The sequence below is a fragment of the Diceros bicornis genome, chromosome 15 (assembly GCF_020826845.1).
Source record: "Diceros bicornis minor isolate mBicDic1 chromosome 15, mDicBic1.mat.cur, whole genome shotgun sequence".
Classification (NCBI taxonomy): Eukaryota; Metazoa; Chordata; class Mammalia; order Perissodactyla; family Rhinocerotidae; genus Diceros; species Diceros bicornis.
The window spans coordinates 6027646-6048510 of NC_080754.1; the positions used below are offsets into that span (position 1 = coordinate 6027646).

A 20865-nucleotide genomic window follows, 5' to 3' on the forward strand; every position below is an offset into this window, starting at 1 on the left:
CACGTATTTTTAAAATAAAACAGATCTCAAAGAAATCACTTGTTTGCAGCAGTCACTTGGGGCTGTATCTTCATACCATCTGGAAGAAGGAGGGTACAAGTCTTCAGAGGAACCTCCACAGAATGCATTGAAACTCCAAACATTTTGAGTTTAAAAAAAAGTTTATAGGTTTTAGAAGTATCATTAAAGAATAAAAAGATGAGTGACATTTGTATGAATGAATAATAGTAATTCATTTTTCATTCAACAAATACTTACCAAAAACCTTCTAGCAAAACAACTGTCCTAGTAGAATCTGGAGATTCAGCAAGGAATAAGGTGGTTACAGTTCCTGCCTTCAGTGGGCTTACATTCCAGAGAAGAATTACACTATTAATTATTTAACTACAACATGATGAGTGATATGAAGGGAAAGTAAAGATGCTGCACTTCTTCTGAACTGGGTCAGGGAAGGTTTTACTGAGAATATGACCTTTAAGGTGATACCTCAAAGGACAGGCACCATCCAAAGGAAACAGCTGGAAAACAGAGTGACCCAAAAAGGGGGACAACATGCAAATGCTCTCTTCTGGGTAAAGCTTGTTCAAGGAAATTAAAGGACTTACCTGGCTCAAGCGCTTAGAGTGAAGGGGAAATTTGTACAAGATAAAGACGGGAAGTTAGGCAGGATCCTGTGGACTATATTAAGGGCTTGAGACTTGATGCCAACACAAGAGAAATTCACTGGTTTTAACAAGAGAATGACATCAGAGCTGTATTTTTAAAAGATCATTTTGATCTTTTATGAAGAATAAAATGGAAGCACTAAGGATGAAAGGTAATAACCATAAATTTAGAGAGGTAATGGTGACTTACTTTATCAGGGGTAGTTTAGTGGAATGGTGGGACCAGAAACCAGAATACAGGGGGATGAGTAAATGGGAAAGGAGAAAAGGGACAGAGCACATGCAGGCAGTTGACACATGGCTGTGAAAGGGGGACACAGGACAAGAGGTGAAGACAGATGTGAGGTGCAGGAAAGGTTTTCTTAAATATTGGTTGGTTAGTTAGCTCAAGATAGAAAATATTTGTGTAAGTTTAAGTGCTTATGGGAAGAGGTCAACAGAGTGAGAGAGGTTGAAGATACAGGAGACAGGATAATTAACACAGTAAGTTTTCTAAGAAATGGCATAATAAGAGCTAATATTCATTGAACATGCACTATATACCAGGCACTATGCTAAGCATTTTACAATGATGTACTTCATTTAATCCTCACAACTACTCTATGAGGTACAATAGTAATTATTATTCTCCTGCAATTGAGAAGACTAAGACGGAATGATTAATAACTAAGCCCACAGTAAAATGAGTGAGTAGTAAAAGTGGGATCCAGAACCATACACTCTCAACTCTACTGCCAGCACTCTTAACTGCTCCTCTATGCTGGCTTATGATGGGAGAAGGGGCATCATTTTCCTTCTTCCAGGAAGTAGAAGGAACCAAGACCATTTTTTAAAAGTGATAGGAAAGGTAACAAACATCAGCTTGAGAAGAGAAAAGGTTTCAGATCATCACTGTGGAGAAGAGGAACACAAGCTGACTAGAGAAACAGAGTAGGATTATCTCCCAGTTTAGGAATCCAGTAAGATTAATAATCATGAATTTTTAATGTCACAAATATACTCTGCTTTGTGATATTTTTTTTCTATCAGTGCTCAATCACCTTGGTATCAGCCCAATGCAAACAGATAATCAGATTCACAGGTGATTATTAATTACAAAGGAGCAAGGTATCTTTACAATGTAGAGATCTGGCAGCCACTACCTTAACCAAGTGATCAAATGTAGGACCACCAACAGTGGGACAAGCATGTATGTATCCCCTAATATGATGCAATAAGCAAATGACATCAGCTATTAAGTATTCTTGCCAAAAATATAACATGAACCTAATCAAGGAGACAAACCCAGAAAATTCAAAAATCTAGAATGTAAGACATTCTACAAGACAACTCGTCTGAACTCTTCAAAAAAATCAATGTCATGGTTTGAAAAAAAAAAGAAGAAGAAGGGACAGGCAAGGGCTATTCTAAGAGTAAGAGACTAATGAGACACTAACCAAAAAATACAATGCATAAACGTCAATTTGATCTTAGAGTAAAAAAAAACATTTTAGAAACAGAGAATTCTAATTCTAGACTTTATATTAGATGACAATATAAAATTATTGTTAATTCTCTTCATAATATACTGTGGTCATTATGTAAGAGAACACCCTTGTCCTTAGGAGATTAAAGGTAAGTGCCACAATGTCTGCAAATTACTTTCAAATTGTTCCCAAAAAATGTATATTACATGTGTATCTGTTATGTGATATGCACTTACATGTATGAAAAGAGACTGAGAGAAGGCAAACGTGGGAAAGCGCTAACAATTGGTGAATCTAGATGAAGGATACATGAGTGTCTGTTATACTCATGACAAAATAATTCCACGTCTAGAATACTGTACCAAGAAAAGTATGAAACACAGAGAAAAAAAGTTACACACAAAGATATTCATCACGGTATTATTCATAAAAGCAACAAACTAAAAACAACCTTAAATGCCCAGCAACAGCAGAATGGTTAAGTAAACCATGATAAAGCCACTAAATGGAATGTTACTTATTAGTCTCTCAAAATCTTCTACTTTAAATTTTAAGGGTGGCTGTCTATCTCTGACTTTTTTTGTTTTCTATTAGTCTTTATTTCTGTTTTCTATACTAAGCAAGCACTATTTATATAAAGAGAAATGTCAACTAATTAATTTTTTTATGCAGGGGCCTTGCTCAGATACAGCTAGTTAATTTTTTTTAAAGAATGGTAAACATGGGGCCGGCCCAGTGGCGCAAGCAGTTGGGTGCGTGCGCTCCGCTGCGGCGGCCCGGGGTGCGCCAGTTCGGATCCCGGGCGCACACTGATGCACCGCTTGTTGAGCCATGCTGTGGCGGCGTCCCATATAAAGTAGAGGAAGATAGGCACAGATGTTAGCCCAGGGCCAGTCTTTCTCAGCAAAAAAGAGGAGGACTAGCATTGGATGTTAGCTCAGGGCTGGTCTTCCTCACACACACACAAAAAAAAAAAGAATGGTAAACAGTTCAGGTTTACCTAGCCAAAAACTATCAATTGACTAGTGAAATGAACATACATATGTATGTATTTTTTACATTCAGAAAATCAGACCATTCTTTTATAAGATTTTACAGCTGTACAACTTAAAATTCTAAATGATCAAACAAAAATACTTATAAAATCTTAAGAACATATAAGGTATACATTTAGACTAATGCAAAAACTATTGACTATTAGTAATTTGCTAAATTATTTGGGAAATTATTATCCCAACAGTAATTTTAATAATTTTAAATATGAAAATATCTGATGTTGGAAAAAGCCATTTTTCTATTCATCTAGACCAAATAAGAATTTCTGTTGGAAAATAACAAACAATTGGTGATTTCACTGATTATTCTAATAGTGTGACTCTAAGTGAAAAAGACAATCCGGATTCTCTGGGAAAATACTTATTTCATGTTTATATATTTGGCTTTATTGTAATTTGGCTGCCTAATAATATCCTGAGCATAAGTCAGCATCTTTTTTCCACAAATTATTAAGGTAAAAAAATTTTAAATTTCTACATTTAAATGCCATAAGATTTCTATGGATACTGGAATAGAAACTTAAAAGTAAAGAACAACATTCAAATCAGACAAATAAAACCTAAACTTAGTGTTTAGGGAGACACACTTAGGTGGCAATACTAACCAAAAAAATCTAAAAAGTTAGGAGACAGGTTAGTTTTAAAGAAGAGGAAAGGAGTTGTAACTAGAAAATAAGAAATACACTACATCTCTTCTGTAGTAATGTTTCCATAATTATAGGAAAACTCAGCACCACAGAAGAAAAAAAAAGGTTTTTTTTTTGCCTATGAACAAAACACATATACTAGGTTTTCGAGAAAAGTTCAAATTTTGTTAAATTTAATTTTTTTAACAAAAGCAGTTATTCAATGAATACATAAATACGATAATTATATAACTTGGCTAAACAAATTCAGAAACCAGAAAAAATAATCCTTCCTCAAAACTTGGAGTCCTTTTTTTTTGGTTCTGGAAATTGACAACTGGAATGAAGGCAGTCTTTTAGTTTCTTTTTTCATAATTTAATTTAGAGTATTTCTTATCCTTCAGAAAAGCGGGTGTGGGAAATCAGAATATGCCACCCCAAAATATGTCACTTTGGCGTAAGAATTATTTTGAGCTGAAGACAACTGAGAAACAGCAAACGCCAAAGAAAGTTCTCTGCTCACCCCCGACTTGCCTAAAAGTAGGCCTAAGACTATTCATCACCAGAGACTCTTATCAGCCCAGAGATGGAATCTATATAACAAGCCTTACTAAACAAATCTTATCTTCCATTAGTTTTCCCAATATATTTAGCTTCCCACAGTTTGCCATCCTTGGAAGCCTCAAGCGTTTTTCCTTTTGAAGCTAGATACCTAAGGGTTACTGTAAATATTCAATAAGAACATGATTACCCTTCAACCTTGTTCCCAACATAGACACAGATGAAAAGAAGTTAATCCTGTTAATTTGCTGTTTTCTTGTTTAACTCAAGGGTCACAAGGATTTATGAGCTTGTTTTGCAGAAGAAAAGACTGCCTTTAAGGAAGTTACAATCACCAGATAACCAGCCCAGACTGAGGCCCAGAAGTCTGATTGCCCAAGGGCTTATCTGGAGTGAAAGAAACATGGGTTTCTCCTTTGCTTCTCTGAAACTCCTCCTGCCAAGCCCCTTAGCTCTACAAAACGCCCTGCTTTCTTCTTTTGTTAAAGTGGATTTGAGAGAACCTATCCTCCCACCTTCTTGTTTTGGCGAATTCAAATAAATCTTTCTCCATCTCTAAGAATCGATGTCTCTGTGATTGGCTTATTGCGCATCGGGCACACGAACTTGAGATTAAGAGGTTCGGTATCACTTTGTCTTGTCACTCCTCCAGAAATTTACTGTTCTTTGTTAAGACACAATATAAAGCCCAAGTTGTAAACACACCTTTGAGTTACTCATCACAGAATTTCTCCTAAGGATATGCACATTGCACATGTTAATAAACTCTGTGTGTTTTTCTCTTATTAATCTGTATTTTGTCAGTCTAATTTGCAGAGCCCTAGTCAGAAAATCTATGAGGGTAGAGGAAGAGGGCTTTTTCCTCCTCTACATGGACAAAATATTTGGACACTTCACAGAAAAGACACATAAATGGCCAATATGCACATGAAAAGATGTTCAATATCATTAAATCTTATCTTTCTAGTCTTTAAAAAAAAAAGATTCTTGTCTTTTTAAAAAAGTGGGGAGGGAGCAAAAGATTTCAACAGACACTTTAGAGAAGATACAAAAGGCCAATAAGTACATGAAAAGATGCTCAACATCATCATTCATCTAGGAAATGCAATTAAAACCACAATAAGATACCACTACACACCCCTTACAAGGGATGATGATAATGACTGACCATACAAGTGTTGGCAGGGGTGTGGAGTAAGTAAAACTTTCTTACACTGCTGGTGGGAATGTAAAATGGCACAATCACGTTTGGAAAACAGTTTGGCAGTTTCTTACAAAATTGAAAATGTACTTTCAATGACCCACCAATCCATCTCTTAGGTATTTACCTGACAAGAGCTTTTCACATATTGAAGTATATGGGGTAGCTATTCTGGTACAAAACTGACTTGGCTTGAACTAAAGAAGCCTGACTTATGCCCTATCAAACATACATTGTACATCTGCTTTAACCATTAAAGTAAAGAATGCACTCTCTTAAGATAAGAATGCATACTTCCCCTCCTACATTCCAGTATCGAGTAACACCCTATCAGTAACGCTCTTACTTGTACTCCTGAAGAAAAGTTCCCCTTCCCGGATATCAGTGTCATGTTGACCTGCTAATTTGCAACTGAATACCTCTTTGAAACTTGGATGAATATGTGTCCTGGGTATGTTTAATGTATGTTCTTTGTTCTAAAATGGTATAAAACTGGGGGCCGGCCCTGTGGCGTAGTGGTTAGGTGCTCGAGCTCCGCTGCTGGTGGCCCGGGTTCGGATCCCCGGTGCGCACCGACGCACCGCTTGTCAGGCCATGCTGTGGCGGCATCCCATATAAAGTGGAGGAAGATGGGCACGGATGTTAGCTCAGGGCCAGTTTTCCTCTGCAAAAAGATTAGTTAGAATAATTTCAGGGACTCTAAAGAATAATCATCACTGCAGTCTGCCTTGGACACCACCTTCCCAGTACATGAATTTATTACCTGGCAACTGGCCAAATGCCTTAACAAACATCTTTTAAATGAGAAAGGTACTTTAGCTGATTCTCTGAAATTAAAACACTGGTCCTTAACACACAGGACTACACTGCTTTGGAATCTGAGGTACTACATAAACCACTAGGTGATTAACTTAATCCATAATCCATACAGTTAACAGAATAAATTGCATGCCTCTGCTCTATTCCTCTTTTATACTGTCTTGGTCCATTTGGGCTGCTATAACAAAAATACCATAGACTGGGTGGCTTAACAATAAACATGTATTTCTCACAGTTCTGCAGGCTGGGGAGTCCAAGAACAAGACATTAGCAGATTCGGTGAGAGCCTGCTTCCTGGTTCATAGACAGCCATCTTCTCACTATGCTTTACATGTAAGAAGGGCTGAGAGACTTCTCTGAGGTATCGTATTTAACGGCACTAATCCCGTTCCTGAGGGCTCTACCCTCATGACCTAATCACCTCCAAAGGCCCCATCTCCTAATACCATCACACTGGGGATTAGGATTTCAACATATAAATTTGGGGAGAACACAAACATTCAGTCCATAACACATACTTAATTTCAGTTATACTTCAAGTTTCTTTATCACCTATTGGTGATAAATCTTTTTTCTCTGAGGCTGCTCTTAGTACCCATTTCCATCTTTTGTTTTGTTTTGTTTTGTTTTGTTTGTGTTTTTTTTGTGAGGAGATCAGCCCTGAGCTAACATCCGCCAATCCTCCTCTTTTTTTTTTTTTTTTTTTGCTGAGGAAGACGGCCCTGGGCTAACATCGGTGCCTATCTTCCTCCACTTTATATGGGACGCCTCCACAGCATGGCCCACCAAGCAGTACTTCGGTGTGCGCCCGGGATCCGAACCAGCGAACCCCGGGCCGCCGCAGCGGAGCGCGCGCACCTAACCGCTTGCGCCACCGGGCCGGCCCCCCCATTTCCATCTTATTTCACTTGCATCCTGCACCAGCTTCATGGACATGCAACCTGTAACAGCATACAGGGCCCTGAGCTCAAGGCCCCACACTCGCTTTAATGCTCTGCTGCCGCTATCTTGAAATTCTTAATAATTTTATCTTTGAACTTGTGTATTGTAAGCAAAATTCATGGCACAATGGAGCATGCACATGAGCAGAGAAGATATTCATAATATGTGTGTCCACCATTCCTTGCTGTTCCATTCACATATAATATTTGAGATGTCCATGAGCAGAAAATTCTGGTAGACTCAACATGTGTGAGAGTTCCAGGAGATTCACAGTGAGAACAAGGCAAGCAGAGACACTGAAAGTCCTGAGAAGCTACATTTTTCATTTGAACCAGTAAATGGTTCCAACAGGAAAAAAAAAAGTAACCGTGTCCTAAGAAACATGAATGACCAACATACCCTATTGTATCCTTTCTTACTTGTGTTACTTCTCTGTATTAGCCAACCACTTACACTGAAAATGATGACACAGGAGGGAAGGGCAACTCTTATTTCATTTACATTTCAGTCAGTCCTTACACATCAGGAAGCCAAAGGTAGAAAGCATTGGTAGAACATGGATGCATTAAGAAGTGAAATAAAAGCAGCTGAGTTCATTCTGCGCAGCAATTCTATTGTTCTGATAAGAATGAAATACATATATATGTATGGATTATGAAATATAAATTATAGAATTTCAGTAATTGCGTATATAGGTTCAATGCTCTTATATCTGCATTCAAAAGTGAAATTGCATAATATAAAAGTGAACAGTAAAATTCATCCTAATAATTTAAAATGTTTATTTTTCTTTACTTAGAATAACAAATAGATGTAAATAAAATACACCATGGCAAGTTGAGAAAGAGACAACAGAAGAAAGGAAAATGTGTTATAGTTTAGTATATAATGATATACAGAATGATATGATACAATGGGAAATATATATTTGGTCTTTGTCTCTGGTAAACACATCAAGGTGCTGGGAGGGTGACATACCCAAAGAGGTCATGGAAGCTCCATGCCCCGAGCCCATACCTTGCCCTATGGATCTCTTCCATTTGGCTGTTCCTGAGTTGTATCCTTTACAGTAAATCTGTAAATGTAAGTAAAGTGTTTTCTTGAGTTTTGTGAGTCATTCTAACACATAATCAAACCTGAAGAGGGGGTCATGGGAACTCCCGATTTATAGCTGGTCAGTAAGAAGTACCAGTGACAACTTGGCACTGTTGATTGGCACCTGAAGTGAGTGCAATCTTGGACTGAGCTCTTAACTTGTGGGACCTGACACTAACACCAGGTAGATAGTGTCAGAATGGAACTATAGGACACCCAGTTGGTACCGGGAAAGTTGGAGAAATGGTATTAGAAAAGACACATTTTGGTGTCAGAAGCGTCGTGAATAAAAAGTTTGTACGTCCCTAATAGCACTTTTTTCCTGCTTTTTGAACAAGGGGCTCTGTATTTTCATTTTGCCCTAAGTGCCGCAAATTATAGCCAACCCTGCCTGCATAACAACGTTGACAGAAGAAAAGAACCCAAATAGGATAATTGTTCCAGGCCCCACATCTTTTCAGATCACCCCAAAATCAAGATACCCATAGAGAGATCTCTAAAATAATAAACAAATAATTCTAATGTAAACACTATCATTTTGATTAGGAGTTATTAGTAAGAGACTTGATTTTAATTTAATTTAAATTAAACCTACTTTAATCCTTTTGCTGCTAGACCTACTACAATACTGAAAAACTAACATAATAACACAGCAAATAGGAAACCAGTATTCCAAGTTAAACCACATACTCGAGCCAAGAAGAATTAAACCCCATTTAGAGGACAAATAACTAATACAACTGAAAACAATTCGTTTAGATTAAGGAACAATTTGCTTAAGTGACAATGTTTCAGTTAGTAGTTCTCAAACTTTAGCATGCATCAGAATCACCTGGAAGGCTTGTTAAAACAGATTAGACAACTAGAGTTGCAAATACAGTAGGTCTAGGGTGGGGCTCTGGAATTTGCATTTCTAACAAGTTCCCAGGTGATCCTGATACTGATGGTTCAGTTCAGGGACCATGCTTTGGGAGTCACTGGTACAGGTTAAGCAAAATCAATTCCAGCAACAAAATAATTTCAATATGAATCTTTAAATCTTGACTGAGTCTCTAGACACAAAAATAAATAATTTGTTTCTTCACAGATTGCTATGATCTCATATGTACCTCTAACCAGGCATTTTGTGCATCACTTATTACCTGAACTCAACAAGCATTTTTCAAGCATCTACTATCAAGAAGGCACTAGGCCCTCAAGAAGCTTACAACTGAGCTGAAGAGACAAACATGTAAATCATAGCTTTAATTAAAAAAAAAAATTAAATGGTTTCTCCCCCAGTAAATATATATTTACCCCTAATGGTGACAATGTTGAACTTTACTTAAGCTCTGCAATCCTGGAAAACAGTGATGGTTAAAGAAACCATCGTTAGCCACGTGACTTGAAGAAGATTCATGGATGACCCCTTGTTTACTAACCCAGACACAGACCCTCCAAATTCCTATTCTTTGCCTCTGTAGGGTATCAGAATAACCCAAAAACATGCCACTTTGGCATAAGGATTATTTTGAGTTGAAGGCAACTGAGAAGAAGCAGATACAAGAAAAGCTCTCTGCCATCCCCCTAATTGCCTCAAAGCAGGCCATAATTTATTACGGTGTCTCTCTCTCCTGTACCAAGAAAGGCAGAACTCTTAATCACCTAGAGACAACTCTAGATTCATATCAATCCAGGGACAGACACCAAGAGGAATCCACATAAAAAACCTTACAAAATAATCCTTATCTTCCATTAGTTTCTTCCATATGTTTACCTTCCCACAGCTTGCCGCCCCAAAAAGCCTAAACCCTTTCACTTTGTCTTATTGTTCTTTGCTAAGATACTATAAAAACCTCAAATTCTAACCACCACTTTGACTTCCTCCTCACTGAGTTCTTCCACATGTATGGGTAACGCACATATCAATAAACTTTTTGTTTTTCTCGTGTTAATCTGTCTTTTCTCAGTTTATTTGATGGCCCAGTCACAGAAACTAAGTTGATACAAGAATTTTTTCCTTCCCTAAACCTCAAACGTGATTAGCTGAATTATGTGTCCCCACTGATCTTTAGGAACAAAACGTCTGTTAACCAAACTTTGGTTAAATTTCTCTACTTGGCCCAGGCCTGAGAGCTGTGACCCACTCTCAGCCCGAGCCAGCACACCACCCCTCCCTAGAACAGGCTGACCTCAGGCTACATACTCTCGGATCTGCAGCGCTGTCTCACTACTGCTCATCCTACTTCTCCAAGCCGGCTGTTCCTAGCCTTGTTTACTCCTCCCTATAAAAGAACTGCCTTTTTCTGCTACCTTCTGAGGCACCTGCAGATCTTACGGCCAGTGTTCTCCCGATTACAATTATCCTTTCCCCTTCTTGCAATTATTCCTTTATTTTTCAGTTGTGGGTGACTTTACTTTTCGGAGGAAGTTCTCCCATCTTTCACATGGTACCTCAGCAAAATCTGTGTAGGAAAAGAATGTATTTACACAACTTTGTCCAAAACCCACATGCCTTCTCTGAATATCATTCAAGTTCGGCTTTTACTCTCTTTTACTCCCTATAACTAATCCAGTTGCTGCTTTAGTTATACCAACAACTATTATTTTCTAATTCTCTCTCCCAAAAGTGCTATATATTTAACATGTCATATAATTTAAACAAAAATAGTTAAGTAATACCAGACATATCCCTGAGGAAATAACTCTCAGATTTCAATTAGCCTAAAATACCTTCATTAAGTCTCCTAAACAGTTTTCTGACACAACTTGATGTGACTTTCTTCACATGCATGACAAATTCTTATTATAGGATTCATGTTCAAGCAATCTACTTCCCCATCCTTCTCTACTCCCCAACAAAACCACTTTTTAAACTTCCTACTATTTTTCCTAATAATTACTGCCATTGATTTTTTTTTCTTTTAAACAACATCCACTGGTAGAATACAAGGATCTTGCACTCTATGTTCCAACATGCCCCTCTATCCAATCACCTCCCAATATACTTAGACCACAAATTATGTTTAAATCCACAGTGTTAATTCTTATATGAGTATTCTTCAAAGCTGAACTACATAGCACTGGGGTTACATTTCCTTTCTTGTACAATGTTTTGTTTTCCTAGGAGTTAATGATTACCTAATTTTTTATACAATGAATTTACTTTCTTTTCCACATAACATCACTCACGTTTCACTGAAAATCATTGACAAAAGATATAGAATTCCTCTCAGTAAAGCCAAAACAGCAGTTAGCCTATCAGCTCCAGAAGGAGGAGAATACGGAATGGAGACTATAGGTGGCCCACAAAGCCTAAATTATTTATTATCTTGCCCTCTACAAACAAACGTCAGCCCCTTACAATCTCATTTTAGTGAAACATACCATAAAGGAGCTTCCTAAAAAAGAGTATACTGTAGGTGATTTTTTGAGAACCTCTATGTGTAAAAATGTCTTTATTCTACTCTCATACTTGATGAGTTGGGTATAGAACAATTGTTAGTGCCGTGGAGTGGATTCCGACTCCTAGCGCCCCTGTGGACAGCAGAGCAGAACCCTGCCCGGGCTTTTTGTGCCATCCTCTCACCAGACAACGCTCCGCTGCTATTCATAGGGTTTTCATGGCCAATTTTTTTGGAACCAGTTGGCCAGGTCCTTCTTCCTAGTCTTAAGTTTGGAAGCTCTGCTGACACCTGCCCACCATGGGTGACCCTGCTGGTATTTGAAATACGGGTGGCATAGATTTCAGCATCACAGCAACATGCAGCCACCACAGTATGACAATCACCAGATAGGTAGTGACAGGTGGTGTGGTTCCTTGACTGGGACACGAACCTGGGTCACAGCGGTGAGAGCACCAAATCTTAACCACTAGACCACCAGGGCCAGCTCATACAACAATAGGCTGGAAATAATTTTCTCTTTGAATTTTGAAGACACTGCTCCATAATTTTCTACTTTTCAGAGTGGCTCCTCAAGAATTTCAATGCCATTATGATTCCTGATCCTTGTAAGTGATGTGGGGTTTTTTGTCTCTGGAAGCTGTTAAGATCTTTTCTTTATCTCGGGTGTTCTGAAATCTCATGATGATGTGCCTTGGTTTATTGTTTTATTGTCTCCCTCATTCATTGTGCTGGGCATTCATTAAGCCTTTTCAATATGGAAACTTACTCTTCAGATGCTAGAAATGTCTTTCAGTATTTCCTTGATAAATTCTCCCCTCTATTTTCTCTGGTCTATTTGGTATTCCTATTATTTAGATGTTGTACTTCCTAGTTTGATTCTCTACTTGCCTTATCCTTTCTTTCCTACTACCTCTATTATTTATTCTATTTTCTGGGGGAAAATTTTAGTTTTATCTTCTGTTGGATTTTTTTATTGCTACTATCATATTTGTAATTTCATAGAGCTCTTTCTTATTCTCTAAATGTCACTTTTTATAGTTTCCTATCCATTCTTCATGGAAGTGCTATTACTCTGTAAAAGACAAAAACAAACATAATAGAAGGTCTCTAGTTTTCCCCTTGCTTTTTGCATTTGCCTCTTTCTTTGTACCTACTCCCCCATCCAGAAAATTTGACTAGCTGACAGACCACAAGGTTTACAAAAACAATCCTTGGAAAATATTGTGGTGATGGCTATCAGGACCCTGAGCAAAGGCACACAAATAGGAAAGACCTATAGGAATAGGAAAGGAAACAAAGATAAATATATGCATTCAATCACTATGTTTCACTGGAGGTGATGTGATTCCTTTGCTCTTTATCTATGTTTCTTGAATTTTCCACCCCATTTTCTTTACATAACAGGCAAGAGGAAAACAGTAAGAATTTTTTAAAGAAATCTTAAAGAGAAATGAGACAACATGCAGAAAGGAAATGCCCCATCCTTCCTCTGCTCCTCTATTCCTGTTCTTCTTCACAGTTACTGCCTTTCTTATTTTGCCTCTAAATTGCATTGTCTTGTTTTTTCTTTTCTGACTCTTTCCTTTTAATAAAGCTAGTTTTTCCCTGACTGGAAAATTTTATTTCTAACTTCTTATAGATGGCAGAAAAAAATGGAGTTTGGAAAAGAGGACAAAAAAATAATTCGTTGAAATTCAATGTAAACATGCCACACATTTACAACAAATATTCAAAAGAATACTCCTTTCCTCATGTCTTAAAAAGCAATACAAAGAAGATTCTGGGAAGATGGCAGAGTGCGAAGCACCAGGAATCTCTCTCCCCACCTACAGAACAATTGCACTGGCAAAATCTGTCTGATGTAACTATTTTGGTAACCTGAAGTCTATTGAAGGCTTGCAACTTCAGGGGAAGGCTTAGGCAGTAAACTGTCATTAATTTAGGTCAATTTCAGCTCATAGCTCAGTAGCAGCTACCCATTCCCCACCTCCCAGCCCTTTGGCAGCAGCTGGGCATATGTTACAGGAACAGCTTGCACTCAACATGTAGGAACCAGGGTGGACAAAAAGGACCCTATCCAAATATTGGGGATCTGTGCTCTGATCACTGATTACTGCTTCTAATCTCAGAGGTGCAAGATAGCAGCAGCCATTGTGGTTGCACCTCCCTCCACTGTTGCAAGCCCCACACTGTCTGGCAGAAGTGACTTCTAGGGATTTAAAAGTATGGTGCCCCTTTTTCCTCTCTTCATTTTTCTCTTTTCCCCCTTTTGGAAGCCAGACATTAAAGACTAGGACATTCAAAAGCAACTGCTAAAAAGGGGGAAATTAGAAAGTTACACAAGCTGGGACCAGCCCAGTGGCACAGTAGTCAAGTTCAAGTGCTCCACTTTGGTGGCCCGGGGTTCGCAGGTTCAGGTCCCGGGCAGGGACCTACACACAGCTCATCAAGCCACGCTGTGGTGGCATCCCACATACAAAATAGAGGAAGACTAGCACAGATGTTAGCTCAAAAAAACAAAAAGAAAGAAAGAAAGTTACACAAGGAATCATATACATAAGGAAAGATGTAGACTCAAAAAGACCCGAAGGGGCCCGCCCTGTGGCGTAGCAGTTAAGCTCGCACGCTCCGCTTTGGCGGCCCAGGGTTCACCTGTTCGGATCATGGGTGCGGACCTACACACTGCTCATCAAGCCATGCTGAGGTGGCATCCCACATAGAGCAACTAGAAGGATGTACAACCACGACGTACAGCTATCTACTGGGGCTTTGGGGACAAAAAAGGGAGGAAGATCAGCAACAGATGTTAGCTCAGGGCCAATCTTCCTCAAAAAAAACCAAAAGATCTGAGAAGACCTTAAGTTTACAACTCACACTGAACTTTGACAAAGAGACAGCCTATGAGAATCAAAAAAACAAGAACAATAAACAAAATAAAAAACAGTAAACCCCGGGGAAGGGGAAGAATCTGATTTCCAAAGTTACCACATTATTAGATTCAAACGTCCAGTTTTCAATGAAAAAAAATCACAAGGCATACAAAGAAACAAGAAAGCATGGCCCATTCAGAGGAAAAAGGAAAGAAACAGAAACTGATCCTGAAAAAGACCTGATGGCAAATACACTAGACTAAATCTTTAAAATAACTATCTTAAAAGATGCTCAAAGAACTGAAGGACGATCTGAAGAAAGTCAAGAAAATGATGTATGAACAAAATGGAAATATCACAAAGGACACCTAAAGAGAAATCAAAAAGAAATTCTGGAGCTGAAAGTACAATAATTAAAATGAAAAATTCACCAGAGGGATTCAAAAATGGATTTTAGCAGGCAGAAGACAGAATCAGCAAACTTGGAAAGATGTCTTAAGGATTGTCATCCCAATTTTAGAAAAAAACAACTAAGGCTTAGAAGTTATGTCACTTGCCTTTGAATAAGCGATATCTACACCATGGGATGGCTGAGAGCATTACTTGCACCCGGCACTGTATTTGTCAAGACTACACACAAAAAAATCAAATAGCATACTCAAATTAAAATAATTCAAGAGAGTTTTATTTACAAAGGGACAAACTCACAAAGGGGAGTGTAATAACCCAGAGCCAGCAGCAACCAAATATTTACCAAGAAAGAGAGAAAAAATCAGCAAACTTGAAGATAGGACAATGGAAATTATCAACTTCAAGGAATAGAAAGAAAAGAGATAGAAGAAAAATTAACAGAGCCTAAGGGAATGTGGGACACCATCAAGTTGGCCAACATAAACATTGCAGGAGTGCTAGTAGGAAAAGAAACAGAGAAAAGGGGCATAGAAAATATTTGAAGAAATAATGGCTGAAAACTTCCCAAATTTGATGAAAGACATGAATATAAGCATCCAAGAAGTTCAAAACACTCCAAGTGAGATAAACTCAAAGAGACCCACTCTGAGATACATTATAATCAAACTTTTAAAAGACAAAGACTGGGCCGGCCCCGTGGCTTAGCGGTTAAGTGTGCGTGCTCCGCTGCCGGAGGCCCAGGTTCGGATCCGGGGCACGCACCAAGGCACCGCTTCTCCGGCCATGCTGAGGCCACATCCCACATACAGCAACTAGAAGGATGTGCAGCTGTGACATACAACTAACTATCTACTGGGGCTTTGGGGGGGGGGATAAATAAATAAATAAAATTATAAAAGACAAAGACTAAGAAATAATCTTTAAAGGAGCAAGAGAAAAGTGATTTGTCACATACAAGAGACACTCAATAAGATAATAAGGAGATTTCTCATTAGAAATTTTGGAGGCCAGAAGGCCATGGGCCAGTACTTTCAAAGTTCTAAAAGAAAAAACTGCCAACCAAAAACACTATATCTGGCAAAACTTTTCTTCAAGAGTGAGGGAGAAATTAAGACATTCCCAAACAAACAAAAGCTGATGAAGTTTGTTTACCACTAGAACCACCCTGCAAGAAATGCTCAAGGGAGTCCTGCAAGGTGAAATCAAAAAACACTCAACAGTAACTTAATGCCATATGAATAAATAAACATCTTGATAAACGTAAATACATGGGCAATTATGAAAGTTATTATCCTCATAACTTTGGTTTGTAACTCCACTTCTTGTTTTCTACATGATTTAACAGACTAATATATTTAAAAAAATTAGTCTAAAAGCTGGTATTATTCCAACTTTGGTTTATAACACCAAATTTTGTTTTCTACATAATATAAAGAAAAATGCATTTAAAATAATTATTAGTTTATGTTTTGAGCATAAAATATACAAAAATGTAATTTTTGACATCAAGAACTGAAAGAGATGGTAAAGGAACTATAAAGGAACAGAGTTTTTACATGTTAGTCAAGTTAAGCAGGTAGAGATTCAAATTAGAGTACTATAATTTTAGAATATTAAATGTAATCCCCATGATAACCACAAAGAAAATAGCCATGCAAAAGGAAACAGAAATAAACTGAGAATTAAGGAGGTTAAGTGTCTTGCCTCAGATCACACACTCAGAAAGTGCCAAGTTGTTATCCCGCCCAGGTTTATTGATTCCAGATGCATTAGTCTCAATTCAGCTTTGGCTGAATTTACTTTTGCTGAATTTGTTGAGTGATATAGTTTTCCAGGGGAAGGATTTCTTTTAACGTCCATATATGGGAAGTATATGGTACACCCCTTAACAGTTGGAGAGATTAGTCCTTTATACTCTGTGTGTAAAGAGACTAGATTAGTAATGGTCAAGTGTCATTGAGTCATTTCTTTGAATAGTTTCATGATTAAATCTCGCTTGCTTGCTTTATTTTTTGTATAATGTCAATGCATTCTTTAAAATAAAAACTGGACTTATTTTTTTCTTCAAAAAGAAAGGAAACAAAAAGGGAATTTAAATATTTCACTACAAAACAATCAACCAAACAAAAAAGAGAGTAATACAGGAAAGGTGGGACAAAAAAGGCTATAAGACATATGGAAAACAAATAGCAAAATGACAGAAATAAGTCACTCCTTATTGATAATTACTTTAAATGTAACTGGATTAAACTCTTCAATCAAAAGACAGAGAGTGGCAGAATGAATAAAAAAACATGATTCAACTATATGCTGTCTACACAAGACCCACATTAGATCCAAAGACACAAATAGACTGAAAGTGAAAGGATGGAAAAAGATATTTCATGCAAATACTATCAAAAGAGAGTAGGATTGGCTTTATTAACATGAGACAAAACAGACTTTAAATCAAAAAAGATAAGAGACAATGGGGCCCAACCCGGTGGCACAAGCAGTTAAGCACGCTGCTCCGCTGTGTCAGCCCGGGGTTCGCCGGTTTGGATCCAGGGCATGCACCGACGCACTGCTTGGCAAGCCATGCTGTGGTGGCGTCCCATACAAAATGGAGGAAGAAAAAGAAAAAAAACAAACAAAAAAGAAAAAAAATAATAAAAATTTTAAAAAATTAAAAAACAAAAAAAAATTAAAATGGAGGAAGATGGGCATGGATGTTAGCCAGGGCCAGTCTTCCTCAGCAAAAAGAGGAGGACTGGCAGATGTTAGCTCAGAGCCGATCCTCCTCACAAAAAAAAAATAGATAAGAGACAAAGAAGAACATTATATGTTAATACAAGGTATAATGCAGCTAGGAGATACAACCATTAGAAACATTTACAACCTAATAACAGACCATCAAAATATATGAAGCAAAAACTAACAGAATAGTAGAAATAGTTCTACAATAATAGTTGGAGACTTCAATACCCCACTCTCGATAATGGATAGAGCTGAAGATAAGGAAGGAATTACAGGACTTGAACAACACAAGAAACCTACTAGATCTAACTGACATATACAGAACACTCTATCCAACAACAGAATACACATGCTTCACAAGGGCACACAGGACATTCTCCAGGATAGATATTTTCGAAAACAAATTAAGTCTCAATAGATTTAGAAAGATAGATATCACACAAAGCATCTTCTCTGACCACAGTGGAATAGAGTTAGAAGTTAATAACAGAAGGAAAAATGAAAAACTCACAGATCTGGGGCCAGCCCGGTGGCGCAAGTGGTTAAGTGCACGCGTTCTGCTGTGGCGGCCCAGGGTTCGCCGGTTTGGATCCCGGGCACACACCAACACACTGCTTGTTAAGCTATGCTGTGGCGGCATCCCACATAACATAGAGGAAGATGGACATGGATGTTAGCCCAGGGCCAGTCTTCCTCAGCAAAAAAGAGGAGGATTGGCATTGGATGTTAGCTCAGGGCTGGTCCTCCTCACAAAAAAAAAACAAAAACTCACAGATTTGTGGAAATTAAACAACACACTCTTTTTTTTTTTTTTTGAGGAAGATCAGCCCTGAGCTAACATTCATGCTAATCCTCCTCTTTTTACTGAGGAAGACCAGCTCTGAGCTAACATCTATTGCCAATCCTCCTCCTTTTGGTTTTTTTCCCCCAAAACCCCAGCAGATAGTTGCATGTCATAGTTGCACATCCTTCTAGTTGCTGTATGTGGGATGCGGCCTCAGCATGGCAGGACAAGTGGTGTGTCGGTGCGCGCCCGGGATCCAAACCTGGGCCGCCAGTAGCGGAGCGTGCACACTTAACCGCTAAGCCACGGGGCCAGCCCAAAACAACACACTCTTAAACAACCAATAGGTCAAAGATGAAATCACAAAGAAAATTAGAAAATACTTAAGAGATGAATGAAAACAAAAATACAACATACAAAAATGTATGGAACACAACAAAAGCAGAGCTGAGAAGGTAATTTGCAGCTATAAATGCTTACATTAAAGCAAAAAAAGACCTCAAATCACCAATCTAACTTTACAATTTAAGGAAATAGAAAAAGAAGAACAAACTAAACTCAAAGCTAACAGAAGGAAAGAAATAACAAAGATTAGAGCAGAGAAAATGATACACAGCATAGAAAAGCAATAGAGAAAATTAGTGAAACCAGAAGTTGATTCTTTAAAAAAGATTAACAAGCCTTTAGCTAGATGGACTGAAAAAAAAAAGAAGACACAAATTACTAAAATCAGAAATGAAAGTGGAGACATAACTAACAATTCTACAGAAAGAAAAAGGATTATAATTGAGTACCATAAACAACTGTATGTCAACAAATTGGACAATCTAGAAAAAATGGATAAATTCCTAGAAACAAAAAACCTACCAAGACTGAATCATGAATAGATCCATAATTAGTAAGGTGGAAAATCTGAATATACCTGTAATTAGTAAGGTGACTGAATCAGTAAGTAAAAACCTCTCAACAAAGAAAAGCCCTGGACTTGATGGTTTCACTGGTGAATTCCAACAATCAATTAATGAAGAACTAACACAGATCCTTCTCAAACTTTTCCAAAAAATGGAAGCAAAGGGAACAATTTCTAATTTATTCTATGAGGCCAGCATTACCCCATACCAAAGCCAGACAAACACACCACAAGTAAAGAAAACTAAAGACCAATATCCCTTATGAACATTGATGCACAAATCCTCAACAAAATACTAACAAACCAAATTCAGTATATTAAAAAGATTATACAGGGGGCCAGCCCAGTGGCAGAGTGGTTAAGTTCACACGCTCTGCTTTGGCGGCCCAGGGTTTATAGGTTCAAATCCCGGGTGCGGCCCAACACACCACTCATCACGTCATGCTGTGGCGGTGTCCCACATACAAAAGGGAGGAAGATGGGCATGGATGATAGCTCAGAGCCAATCTTCCTCAGCAAAACAGAGCAGGATTGGCAACAGATGTTAGCTCAGGGCCAAGCTTCCTCACCAGGAAAAAAAACAGATTATATACCGTGACAAAGTAAGGTTTATTCCTTAAATGCAAGGATGGTTCAACATACAAGTATCAGTCAATGTAAAAACCACATTAACAGAATGAAGGGAAAGAAACACAGGATCATCCCAATTGATACAAAAAAGCATTTGACAAAGTTCACTATCCTTTCATGATAAAAACACTCAAGAAACTATGAATAGAAGGAAACTACTTCAACATAATAAAAGCCATATATGAAAAACGCAAGTAAATATCATACGTAATGGTGAAAGACTGAAACCTTTTCCTCTTAGATCAGGAACAAGAAAAGGATGCCCGCTTTCACCATTTCTATTCAACATAGCACTGGAAGTTCTAGACAATTAGACAAGAAAAAGAAAAAAAAAAGACACCCAAATTGAAAAGGAAGAAGTAAAATTATCTCTGTTAACATATGGTATCATCTTATATGTAGAAAACCCTTGGTATATACCCTTGGTAGAAAACCCTTATATACCTCCAAGAGACACAGTTTGGATTCAAAGAAATAAATAGATTCAAAGTAAAAGGATGGAAAAAGGTATACCATGCAAACAGCAACCTTAAGACAGGTGGAGTGGCTATATCAATATCAGACAAAATAGACTTAAAGGCAAAAAAATAAAAAGTTTGTAGAGACAATAAGGGAGATTTCAATGATAAAAGGGTTAGTTCATCAGGAAAATATACCAATTATAAATATATATATACATAAAAACAGGACCACAAAACACATTAAGTA

The 20865-nt window shown here is 37.9% G+C and overlaps 1 protein-coding gene across 5 annotated transcripts in view; it reads right to left on the reverse strand.

Annotated features, from left to right (window-relative positions):
- Window positions 1-20865, reverse strand: part of SENP7 (SUMO specific peptidase 7) — a 136591-nt gene that overhangs the window by 74524 nt on the left and 41202 nt on the right. The window lies entirely within an intron of this gene.